General features: G+C 41.5%; 1 pseudogene; it reads right to left on the bottom strand.

Moving 5' to 3' along the window:
* Window positions 1-12,139, bottom strand: part of LOC102813254 — a 17,319-nt pseudogene extending 5,180 nt beyond the window's left edge.
* Between the last annotated feature and the right edge of the window lie 471 nt (window positions 12,140-12,610).

Here is a 12,610-nt window from a genome sequence, read left to right as displayed (position 1 = left end):
GATCAAAGCATGCTTGCCATTATCCCTGAAATATTCTCCCATAGAACAGGCAGAATTAGGAGCCAGGTACTGAAGTGGGACAGCATCAGAGGCAGTAGCTGAAATCACAATGGTGTACTTCATGGCATCTGCATCTGTAAGTCTCTTCACCAACTGGGCAACTGTAGATCTCTTCTGACCAATAGCCACATAGATACAGTATAGCTTCTTCTTTTCATCTGTTCCTTCATTGAAGCGTTTCTGGTTAATGATTGTGACAATAACAATTGATGTTCTGCCAGTCTGTCGATCACCAAACTATCCACAGCCTTAATGGCTGTTTGCATTGGTTCACGCACAGAGATTTGAGGAATGATTCCAGGGGCTTTCAGTACTACTCGCCTGTGGGTCTTAGAACCAATTGGACTCTTTCCATCAATGGCGTTTCCAAGGGCATCTACTACACGACCCAGCAGTTCTTCACCAACTGGGAAGTCCACAATGGCACCTGTGCTCTTCACGATATCTGTTTCCTTAATGAGCTTATCATTTCCAAAAATGACAACACCAACATCGTCAGGTTCCAAGTTCAGAGACATACCTTTTAAGCCAGAAGAAAATTCTACCATTTCTTCTGCTTAATATTTTCTTCTAGATTAATTAATTATTCTTCTAGATCCATTCATGTTATGAGGTGTTTTGAAAATTAATCATTATTCTTCAACTTTGCATAATGTGTTTATGCACCAAAGCTTATTAAATCATTTTTCTGCTGATGGTCATTCAGAAAGTTTCCATATTTTGCTACTGTAAGTAATGCTGGCATAAACAACAATGTGCATATAGAAACACATTCCATGGCTCTTATTTCTTCAGGATATATACCAAGTAGAGAGACTGCTGGATCATATGATATTTCTGTATCCAATGTTTTGAGAAAGTGCCATACCATTTGTCACAGTGGTTGCACCATTTTACAGTCTAGGAGGGTCCCACACTCTCCACAAGTCAGTTCTGACCCATGGTGACCCTATGCACAACAGAACAAAACACTGCCTGGTCCTGTGCTATCATTACAATCATTGTTACACTTGAGCCAATTGGTGCTGCCAATGTGACAGTCCCTCTCATTGAGTCTTTCTCTTTTTCTCTGCATCTCTTTCTCCAGGGACTGGTATCTCCTGATATTCTGTATGAAGTATGAGAGGAACACTTCTTGCCATCCTGGCTTCTAAGGAGCATTCTGTAGCACTTCTTCTGTAAAAGATTTGTTTGTTCTTCTGGCTGCCATGGTACTTTGAATATTCTTCTCCAATACCATAACTGAAATGCACAATTTCTTCTATAATCCTCCTCATTCATTATCCATCTGTCACCTTCATATGTTGTTGTTATGTCATTAAGTGCCACTGGGTCATTTCCAATTTACAGTGACCCTGTATAGGGTTTCCAAGAAGTGCAGACCTTGGGTTCAAACCAACCTTGCTGCCCAGTGTTTATCTTAAAGCACCACTCCAAGAGACTACTGAAAAGATCATGAGTTGGGTAAAGTGACCCTTAGTGCTAAAACTTTGCTCTTGAACACTTTGTAAATAGTCTTGTGCAGCAGATTTGCTTAGTGCAATAAGTTATTTGATTTTTTTACTGCTGCATCCATGAGTGTTCATAGTAGATTGGAGCAAAATGAAGTGATTGACAACTTCAATCATTTCTCCATTTATCAAGATATTATATTAACCCAATAATGAGTATATTTCTTTTTTTACATTAGGGTGCAACCCATACCAAAGGCTGTGGTCTTTGATTTTCATCAGTATTTTAAGTCCTCTTCACTGTCAGGAAGTAAGGTTATATTATCTTCATATCACAGATTGTTAATGACTCTTCCAATCCTGATGCCACATTCCTCTTCATATCATTCAGCTTCTCAGATTATTCCTTCAGCATACAGATTGAATAAACCTGGTGAATGGATAAAACCCTGGCACACAACTTTCCAGATTTTAAACCTGGTAAGAGTCCCTTAAAGGAACTCTGGTAGTGTAGTGGTTACGAATCGGGCTGCGAACCTTAAGGACAGCAGTTCGAAACTACCAGCCGCTCCACGGGAGAAAGATGAGGCGTTCTGCTCCCGTAAAGATTTACAGCCTTGGAAACCCTGTACAGGGTCGCTATGGGTCGGAACCGACTCGATGGCACTTAACAACAACAACAACAAGAGTCCCCTTGTCCTGTTCAAATGACTGCCTCTTGGTGTATGTACAGGTTCCTTATGAGCATAATTAAGTGTTCTGGAATACCCATTCTTCACAATAGTATCCGTATCTTGTCATGATCCACACAGTTGAAAGCCCTTTGCATAGTAAATAAGGCACAGGTAAATATCTTTCTGGAGTCCTGGTGTGGCGTTCTGGGTTAATGAACTGGACTGCAAGGTTGGTTTGATCCTACAAGGTCAGTAGTTTAAGCTCATTAGTAGCTCCTCTGAAACCCTATACAAGTCAGAACCGACACGATGACACACAACACCAACAGATACCTTTCTGTTATTCTTGATTTTCAGCCAAGTTCTATCTGACATCAGTAATTATATCCTTCATTCCATGTCCTTGTCTGAAACTAGCTTGAACCTCTGACTGTGCCTTGTTGGAGTCGTTTTTGAATTATCTTCAGCAATATTTTGCTTGCATGTGATATCAATGATATTATCTAATGATTTCTGTATTTCTGAACATGTTCTCCCCTTTTGGCTTTCTAACTCCAAGTCTTTGCACATTTTGTTACAATACTTGACTTTGTCTTGTTGAGCAAATCTGAAATTTTCTGTTCAGCTCTTTTGCCTCCTCATTTCTTCCATTTGCTTTTGAATCTCTATGCTGGAAAGAAAGTTTGGGAATGTCTTTGACATCCTTCCTGTGACTTCACCTATCTTCATCATTTGTCTGCTAACATTCCTCTTCTTTGTATATTACCCATCCACTTCTTGTATATTGCCCTCCCCATCACCAGAGTAAACATGTGTCTACCCTCTAGTCAGTGAACTATGCTCCCTCCTCTACCACCTCTAGCAATCATCAAAGGAGGTTTCTTCTTTTTTCTTTCAAACTCATATATTTGTGGGATATTGTTGTTGTTGTTGTTGTTAAGTACCATTGAGTCAGTTCCAATCTCTGACCTTGCAGTTCAAATTGACTGCAGTCCAGCTCATTAACCCACAGAGCCACCTCAGAACTCTTTGTAGGATATACAAATATAGATATTCCACTCTGCCTCCCATACTCATTCAATTCATATATCTACTCACAGGACACTTTTTTTGCTCCACTGTATATATCATTATTTAATTGTATCACATTTAGCCATGCATACCTCCCTGAGTTTTCCCTTCTCTTCATTATTCATCTGCAACCCTTTCTTTTCTTGTGCACTGCACATCTCGGTCTTGTATAATGCCATCCTCATCACCCGAGCTAACAAGTATCTACCCTCTAGACAGTTGATTCATTTCCCCTACTTTCCACCTGTGGTAATCATCAAAGAATATTTTTTTTCAGTATATAAAGCTTTTCTTAAGCTTTTACAATAATGATCCCAAACAATATCTGCCCTTCTATGATTGACTTAGAATAATATCTTCCAGGTTCATCCATGTTACTTCACAGATTGATAGTTATTTTTCAAGTTTGCATTGTATTTCATTGTGTGCATGTAGCAAAGATTGTTTATTCATTTGTCCATTGACAGACACTTAGGCTGTCTCTAAATTTTTGCTATTCTGAAGAGTGCTGCAATGAATATTGGCATGCATATATCTACTTGTATCCTGGCTTGTATTTCTTGTGGATCTATCACAAGTAGATGGATTACTAGGTCATAAGGTATTTCTAGTTCCAACTTTCTGAGGAATTGCCATACCATTATCCAGAGTGGCTGAATCATTTTACAGTCCCACCAGCAATGTAGGAGGATCACAGACTATCCACATTCTCATCAGCATTTGTTGGTTTCTGCTTTTATGATCTTCACTGTTAATGTTGGTGTGAGATGATATTATTGTTTTGATTTGTATCTTTCAAATGGCTATAGTTTGTCATACTCTGGTGGCTTGTGAGTTGCTGTGATTCTGGAAGCTATGCCATGGGTACTTTTAAATACCAGCAGGGTCACCCATGGTGGACAGCTTTAAGATGAGCTTCCAGATGAAGACAGACTAGGAAGAAGGAGTGACTAACTACTTCTGAATATGTAGTCACTAAAAATCTTATGAATAGCAGAGAAACACTGTCAGATATAGTGCCGGAAAATGAACCCCTCAGGTTGGAAGGCACTCAAAATTAAACTGGGGAAGAGCTGCCTCTGCAAAGTAGAGCTGACCATGATGATGTGAATGGGGTAAAGCCCATGTGAGTAAAGCCTTGGGACCTTCATTTGCTGATGGGGCACAACTCAAAATGAAGAGAAACAGCTGTAAACACCCATTAATAACAATAACATGGAACGTACAAAGTATGAATCTAGGAAAATTGGAAATTGTCAAAAATGAAATGAAATGTATAAACATCAATTCTTTAGGCATTGGAGAGCTGAGAGTCACTGGTATTGGCCATTTTGAATCTGGCAAACACATGGTTTACTATGCCAGGAATGACAAATTGAAGAGGAATGGTGTTGCATTCATCGTCAAAAAGAACATATCTGGATCAGTCATGAGGTACAACGCTGTCTGTGATAGGATAATATCCATGCGCCTACAGGGAAGCCCAATTAATACCACTATTATTCAAATTTATGCACCAACCACTAAAGTCAGTGAGGATGAAATAAAAGAATTCTACCAACTTCTTCAATCTGAAATCAATCAAACATGCAATCAAGATGTATTTGCTCATTACTGGTGATTAGAATGCAAAGGTTTGGAGTAAAGAGGAAGGATCAGTAGTTGGAAAATATGGCCTTGGTGATAGAAATGATGCTGGAGATCGCATGATAGAATTCTGCAAAATCAGTCCTTGTGTGGATCATGAAAACCAAGAGGGAATAACAGGCTCAGCATTTCTCAAACTGAGGGAACTGAAGAAAAAATTAAAGCCTCAATTGCAGGATTCTATGGGTAAAATATTGAATGATGCAGAAAGCATCAAAAGAAGATGAAAGGAACACACACAGTCATAGTATCAAAAAGAAATGGTCAATGTTGAATCATTTCAAGAGGTAGCATATGATCAAGAGCCTGAAAGAAGAAGTCCAAGGTACATTGAAGACATTGGCAAAGAACAAGGCATGGGGAATGGATGGAATAAAAATTGAAATAATTCAACAAACTGAGGAGGCACTGGAGGCACTCATTCGTCTATGCCAAGAAATTTGGAAGAAAACTACCTAGAAGAGATCCATATTTGTGCCAATTCCAAAGAGGTAACCCAATGGAATATGGAAATCATCGGACAATATCACTGACACCCCATGCAAGTAAGGTTTTACTAAAGATAATACAAAAACATCTGCATTCATACATTGACAAAGGACTTCCAGAAGTTCAAGCCAGATTCAGAGGAGGATGCTATATGAAGGACATCATTGCTGACATCAGATGAATTTTGGCTGAAATCAGAGAATACCAGAAAGATTTACCTGTGCTTTATTTACTATGCAAAATCTTTCCATTATGTGCATCATGACAAGATATGGACAACATTGTGAAAATGAGTATTCTGGAACACTTAACTGTGCTCATGAAAAACCTGTACATAGACCAAAAGGCAGTTGTTCGAACAGAACAAGGGAACACTGAATGGTAAAAAATTAGGAAAGGTGTGTGCCATAGCTGTATTCTTTCACCATTCTTATTCAATCTGTATGCTGAGCAAATAATCCAAGAAGCTGAATTATATAAAGAAAAACATGGCATCAGGATTGGAGGAAGACTCATTAACAACCTGAGATATGCAGATGATACAACTTTGCTTACTGAAAGCAAAGAGGACTTAAAATACTTACTTGATGAAGATCAAGGACCACAACTGTTGATATGGGTTGAATCTCAATGTAAAGTAAACAAAAATACTCACCACTGGACCAATAAACAACATCCATATCAATGGAGAAAAGATTGAAGTTGTCAGAGATTTCCTTTTGCTCAGATCAACCAATAACACTCATGGAAGCAGCAGTCAAGAAATCAAATGACATATTGCATTAGGCACAAGACCTCTTTAAAGTGTTGAAGAGTAAAGATTCAGTTTGAGGAATAAGTGAGCCTGATGCTTGCCATGGTATTTTCAATAAACTCATACGCATCTAAAAGTTGAACAGTGAATACGGAAGACCATAGAAGAATTAATGCATTTGAGTTCTGGTGTTGGAGGATAATATTGAAAGTACCATGGAGTGCCAAACCAAACCAAACAAAACAAAAACAAACCACACATCTGCGTTGGAAGAAGTGCAGCCAGAGTGCTCCTTGTAACCCAGGATGGCCAGACTTTGTCTCTCATACTTCGGACATATTATTAGGAGGTACTAGTCACTGGAAATGGGTATCATGTTAGGTAAAGTGGGGAATTGGAGAAAAAGAGGAAGACCCCCTAATGAGATGAATTGGCACAGTGGCAGCAGCGATAGGCTCAGTCATAGCAACTATTGTGAGGTTCGTCCAGGATCAGGCAGTTTTTCATTCTCATATCTATGAATCGGTTCCTACTTGATGGCACCTAGCAACAAGAACAAGCCGGCAGCAGAAGAGTCTGTTGGTTCTTTTGTTGAATGGCATCACTTTGTACAACATTAACAGTCATTGTACAAACAACACTGGGATGTATTACTCCACAGGACTGTCAACTCACATCATGTTTATTATTATTGGTCTCAATCAAAAGAATGTCTAAAGGTAATTTTATCTATCTGAGGCATTCACATTTTGCATTATGCTCTTCAGAAACTATTTTATGGTTGACCCGCCTCTCCAGGATAGTGCCAGTGATTTTACAACACCCAAATATAATAATTGTTAGAGCTGGTGTCTGTCATCACCCTGATGTGACAACCTGAACATTGAGACCCTATCTCCTTTGGCAATCTAAATTACATAGCTCATATTTACAATTGTTCACATCCTCTAATAATGAAATATAGCAAGTAGAGGAGGCACTAGGTTTTGCCAGTGACTTCATTAGGCATCTGGATGAACACTGGGTTAGTCCCTCCCTCTGGACTGAGGCAGAGGAGGTGAGCTGGTTTCAGACACATGTTTTATATTTGTATCACTTATAACATCTGAGGTCCAAAGAGACCCAAGCATGTAATGTGTCAGAATACAGAATACATGGCTCTCTGTCTTCCAGAACTTTTGGTCAGTGTACCTGAGTTGGCTTCAGAACATCTTGAGGCCACATTCTTTTGTTGAATAGGATCAAACAAATCAAGTTGTATTGACCAACCCCTTCATCCACTTCTTCCACCAGTTATGTCTACTCCATCATCCTGGCTTTGCTTTCTCATGAACCGCACCACCATTTTCTGCTATTGGTTATTTTTGTACATGTTGTTGTTGTTGTTGTCAGGTGCCATCAAGTCGGAACCGACTCATAGCGACCCCCTGCACAGCAGAATGAAACAATGTCCGATCCTGGGCTAACCTCACTACCGCTGCCACATGATGCCATCTATGATCCCACCTGGCTGATCCATCTCGTTGGGGGTCTTCCTCTTTTTCTCTGACCCTCCATCTTACCCAGCATGACATCCTTCTCTAGCGACTGTTCTCTCCTGACAATATGTCCAAATATGAGAGATGAAGCTTAGCCATCCTGGCCTCCAAGGAGCACTCTGGCTGCACTTCTTCCAAAACAGATCTATTGGTTCTTTTGGCAGTCCATGGCACTTTCAGTATTCTCCTCCCACACCACAATTCAAAGGCATCAATTCTTCTACGATCTTCCTTATTCACTGTCCAGCTTTTGCATCCATATGAGGCTATTGAAAATACCATGGCTTGGGTCAGGCACACCTTAGTCCTCAAGCTGACATCCTTGCTCTTCAACACTTTAAAAAGTTCCTGTGCAGCAGATTTGCCTAATGCAATACGTCGTCTGATCTCTTGACTGCTGCTTCCGCGAATGTTGATAGTTGATCCAGGAAGAATGAAGTCCTTGACAACCTCAATTTTTTTCTCCGTTGATAAGAATGTTGTTTATTGGTCCAGTGGTGAGGATTTTTGTTTTCTTGACATTGAGATGCAATCCATACTGAAGGCTGTGTTCCTTGATCTTCATCAGTAAATGTTTCAAGTCCTCTTCACTTTCAGCAAGCAAGGTTGTATCATCTGCATATCTCAGGTTGTTAATGAGTCTTCCTCTAATCCTGATGCCACGCTTTTCTTCATAGAATCCAGCTTCTTGGATTATTTGCTCAGCATACAGCTTGCATAAGTATGGTGAAAGAACACAACCTTGTCACACACCTTTCCCAATTTAAAAAAATTCAGTGTTCCCATGCTTTGTTCGAACAACTGCTTCTTGGTCCAGGTACAGATTTCTCAGAAGTACAATTAAGTGTTCAGGAATACTCATACTTCTCAATGTTGTCCATAGCTTGTTATTATCCACACAATCGAAAGCCTTCCCATAGTCAATAAAGCACAGGTAAACATCTTTCTGATATTCTCTACTTTCAGTCAAGATCCATCGGACATCAGCAATGATATCGCTCATTCCACGGCCTCTTCTGAATCCAGCTTGAACCTCTCTGGAAGTTCTCTGTCAGTGTATGATTGTAGCCATTTCTGTATTACCTTGAGCAAAACTTTACATGTTAGCCTCACAAAAAACTGTGCCTTTCTCTTATTGATTACCATGACCTTTCAGTTCTGAGCTGCAATGAACATAGAACAGATCTGAAAAACCAGTGTATCAGTGAGTGATCAGGCAGTTACTCATAACCAACATTCTGCTGGAGATGAGATGCAACTGGGGCGTAATGTTACATGCTATGAGTTCATATGGAGCAGGGCTCCATGAGGCTGGAGAGATGGTGAGAGACTTTCTGAAGAAAGTGGACCTCAACTAGCCTTAGAAGATGAGCAGGGACAGTCAATCACTTAGGGAGGCAGAAGCCAGTGTTTTGCCTCCCTAAAATCACATGGAACATGGAGAAAATTAGACTTCCCTAGGCAGTGATCACTGAAGTGATCGGCATTATGCTTATCAACAAAGGCCTCCATCAAACCTCTGCAGGCTTAAAGGAGGTGGAGTTGCTGCAGGGAGGGTTCTGAGGTGACCTTTGACATCATGATACTCTCGTGCAAGCCCTATATCCTATTGAATGTGAATAGCTGTTTGATGTGGTGCTTTAGGCTAATACTAGACTGCTAACTGCAAGGTAGGCAACTCAAACCCACCAACCACTCTGGTTGTCATTAAATGCTGTTGAGTCAGTTCTGACTCATAGTGACCCTCTATAGATTTTGGAAAGTCCTGGTGTGATGCTGTGGGTAATGCACTGGACTGCACTGGTCTCTTTAAACCACAAGGTCGGCGGTTCAAACTCATTGGCTTCTCCTCGGAAACCCTATACAGGGTCGCTATGGGTCAGAATTGATGCTACAGCACATAACAACAACAATAGAGTTTCCGATGAGCAGATAGTGGATTTTAACTTCTGACCTTGTGTTTTGCAGTCTAGCGCTTACCCTACAGCACCATACTCTATATATAGTTGCTATGAGTCAAAACCGATTTGATAGCACTGCACAACAGGAGAACTTTTGGTATGGAAGGTCAAAGTGGGTGTCAGGAACTGGTTATTGGAAGCCTCAGCATGAGGGCAGTATGTGAGTTGCTACAGTGAGATGACTTTGGACACCTTCAAGCCTGGGAGAGGTGTGCGAAGGTAATACAAGGGTGCCCAGTTGCCCATCCTTCTTTGTTCTTCCACATTTCCTGAGGACCTGTGGGTTGGCTATGAGGGGGATCCTGGAATAGTACATTTAAAAATGTGTCACATTTGTGTTTCTAGCTTTCAAATTGTTGTTAAGCGCCTCGGAGTTGGTTCCGATTCATTGTTGTTGTTGTTGTTATGTACCGTGGAGTCAGTTCTGACTCATAGTGACCCTCTACAGGGTTTCCGAGGCTGTAAATCTTTAACGCAGCAGAAAGCCTCAACTTTCTCCCATGGGACAGCTGATAGTTTTGGACTGCTGACCGTGAGATTAGCAGGCCGATTCATAACCACTACACTATCAGACCTCCTTTAGGGACCGTGTAGAGGGTTTCTGAGGAGTGGCTGGTAAGTTTGAACAATCCGCCTTGTGTTTCAAACTGACCTTGCAGACCAGTGCATAACCCTACAGCACCACACCTATACTCCAGTTTTCAACTAGAACCCTGCATTTTGTTCCATGCCCACCAGTTAAAGCTGAACCATCATGGTGCAGTTCTAATCCTGGTACAACTGTGCTGATATCTGGTCCAGAGGAAATCTATTTTACAAATGTTAAGTCAGTGAATGAAAGACAGTATAATTATAGAGGGACCCACAGGAGTAAAACAATAGAAACTGCCATTGTTGGTATTGTTAGGTGCTGTCGAGTTGGTTCTGACTCATAGCAACACTGACCGGTCCTCCACCAACCTCACAATTGTTGTTACGCTAGAGCCTATTGCTGCTGCCATTGAGCAAATCCATCTCGTTGGGGGTCTTCCTCTTCTTTGATGACCCTCTACTTTACCAAGCATGATATCCATCTCCAGGGACTGGTCCCTCCTGACAATATGTCCAAAGTATGAGACGATGTCTTGCCATCCTGGGTTCTAAGAAGCATTCTGGCAGTACTTCTCCGGAAAAAGATTTGTATGTTCTTCTGGCATTCATGGATTTTGAATATTCTTCCCCAATGCCGCAGCTGAAATACATGATTTTTTCTACAGTCCTCCTTATTCATAGTCCAACTTCCATGTGACTAACTCTGCTAGCATAGTGGTTACAAATCAGACTGTGAACTGCAAGGTTTGAAACTACCAGCTGTTCCGTGGGAGAAAGATGAGGCTTTCTGCTCCCATAAAGATTTACAGCCTCGGAAACCCTATACAGGGTTGCTATGAGTCGGAACCAACTCCACAGCACATAACAACAACAACATAAGGCTATTTAAAATACCATGGTTTGAAACTATCATGGTTCTATTAAAATGCTGGTTCTCCAAATATACACCTTCCATAGTAGTTATTCTAATAGGGGTCTTCTGCAAACAAATACCAGCCTACTCTTTAACTTAGAGAGTGGCAAAGTTTTGCACTTAGGCTATGAATAAATTTACTGGGACTGTCAAACTTGTCTCCATCATAATGAACTATGTGGGCTGAAGAGAAATTACAACTATCAGATAGTAATGTCGCTCTCCTTCCTCCCAAACCTTTGCAAACACCTTGGCAAACTGGGACTGCTTTGTATTGAGATGTGATAATAGAAAATGCAGGTAAATTCTGCAAGGAGCATGGATTAACACTAGAATCCCAGCAGGGAGGCCAGGCACCCATCAGTGTGGAGTCCTACAGTCTCAACGTGACAAGGGATGTGGGTTATGCGAGGTCAAAGTAGATTTAGCTTCTGATGGTGGCAAGTGAGCAATCACATGAAACTGGCCTTCAGTTGCTAATGAACTCTGGGTCTAACTCTTTACCTCTTTGAACTTAATATTCCTAAAATCTGTCCACATTTCTTCATCAAGATACCTGAGGACTGTCAGGATTTGGAACATGGGGAGTGATACCAGGGTGGAGAGAGAAAAGCACAAGGTTTACTGGAGGAGGGGGCTCCTATGAACTAGAAATTGGACTGCCAGCTGAACATGAGGCCCACTGGAAGTCTTGTGGACTTCTGGGGACATGGAGGTGGCCCACTGGAAAGGGATCCTGCACTGAACAAAGAGGACTAGACCAAAATAGGGCTGCCCCCCAGAAGAATGTGACCATGGTCACATACCTGAAAGGACTGGCCTGGAGGTGGTCAGGAGCCAGGAGGCTTGCACTTGGCAGCCACAGGACTGAGCAGGGCCTCTCTGTGGACACTGGGTCTCAGTAGGAAGGGATGGCAGATTTTGCCAGGTAGGCTCATGTAGTAGTACTTCATCAATTGGGGTTCCTGATGGGCAATCATCAGCACCCATGCTATGCCTTCATAATTCTCCTGCTCCCCATCAGGAGTGAGCTCATGCTCAGTTGACCTTTTTCCCTATAGTGTGGCTGTTCTCAGGCGTTCCCGTGATAGAAGAGCCCAAGGCTGTGTTAAGAAGATTCCTGTTGAGTTCCATGAGGAGCTAACTCCTCTGTTTCATAGGGCTCAGATGTGGGCTGAAGATCACGTGAGTGGGAAATACCAGACTCCTTCACAGAGTCTCCTGGCACTGAAACCCATACTTATAGAATTGGGCTTCTCCATCTCAGAGGTTGATTTATCCTCTTCTCATGGCTCCATTCACAATCATACCTGGTGCTCAACAAGGTGCCATCCAGCTCCAAATTGCACAGGGCAATGGGCTAGGATGCTGCACCAACCACTGCCCAAGGACAGACCAGTCTGAACCCTTTGTGGAGCAAGCATATCTTGGTGTGGGGCCCACAGTATTGTGACAAGTGAA

Source organism: Chrysochloris asiatica, unplaced genomic scaffold (genome assembly GCF_000296735.1).
Source record: "Chrysochloris asiatica unplaced genomic scaffold, ChrAsi1.0 scaffold00039, whole genome shotgun sequence".
Taxonomy (NCBI): Eukaryota; Metazoa; Chordata; class Mammalia; order Afrosoricida; family Chrysochloridae; genus Chrysochloris; species Chrysochloris asiatica.
This window is presented reverse-complemented; position numbering and strand designations above follow the sequence as displayed.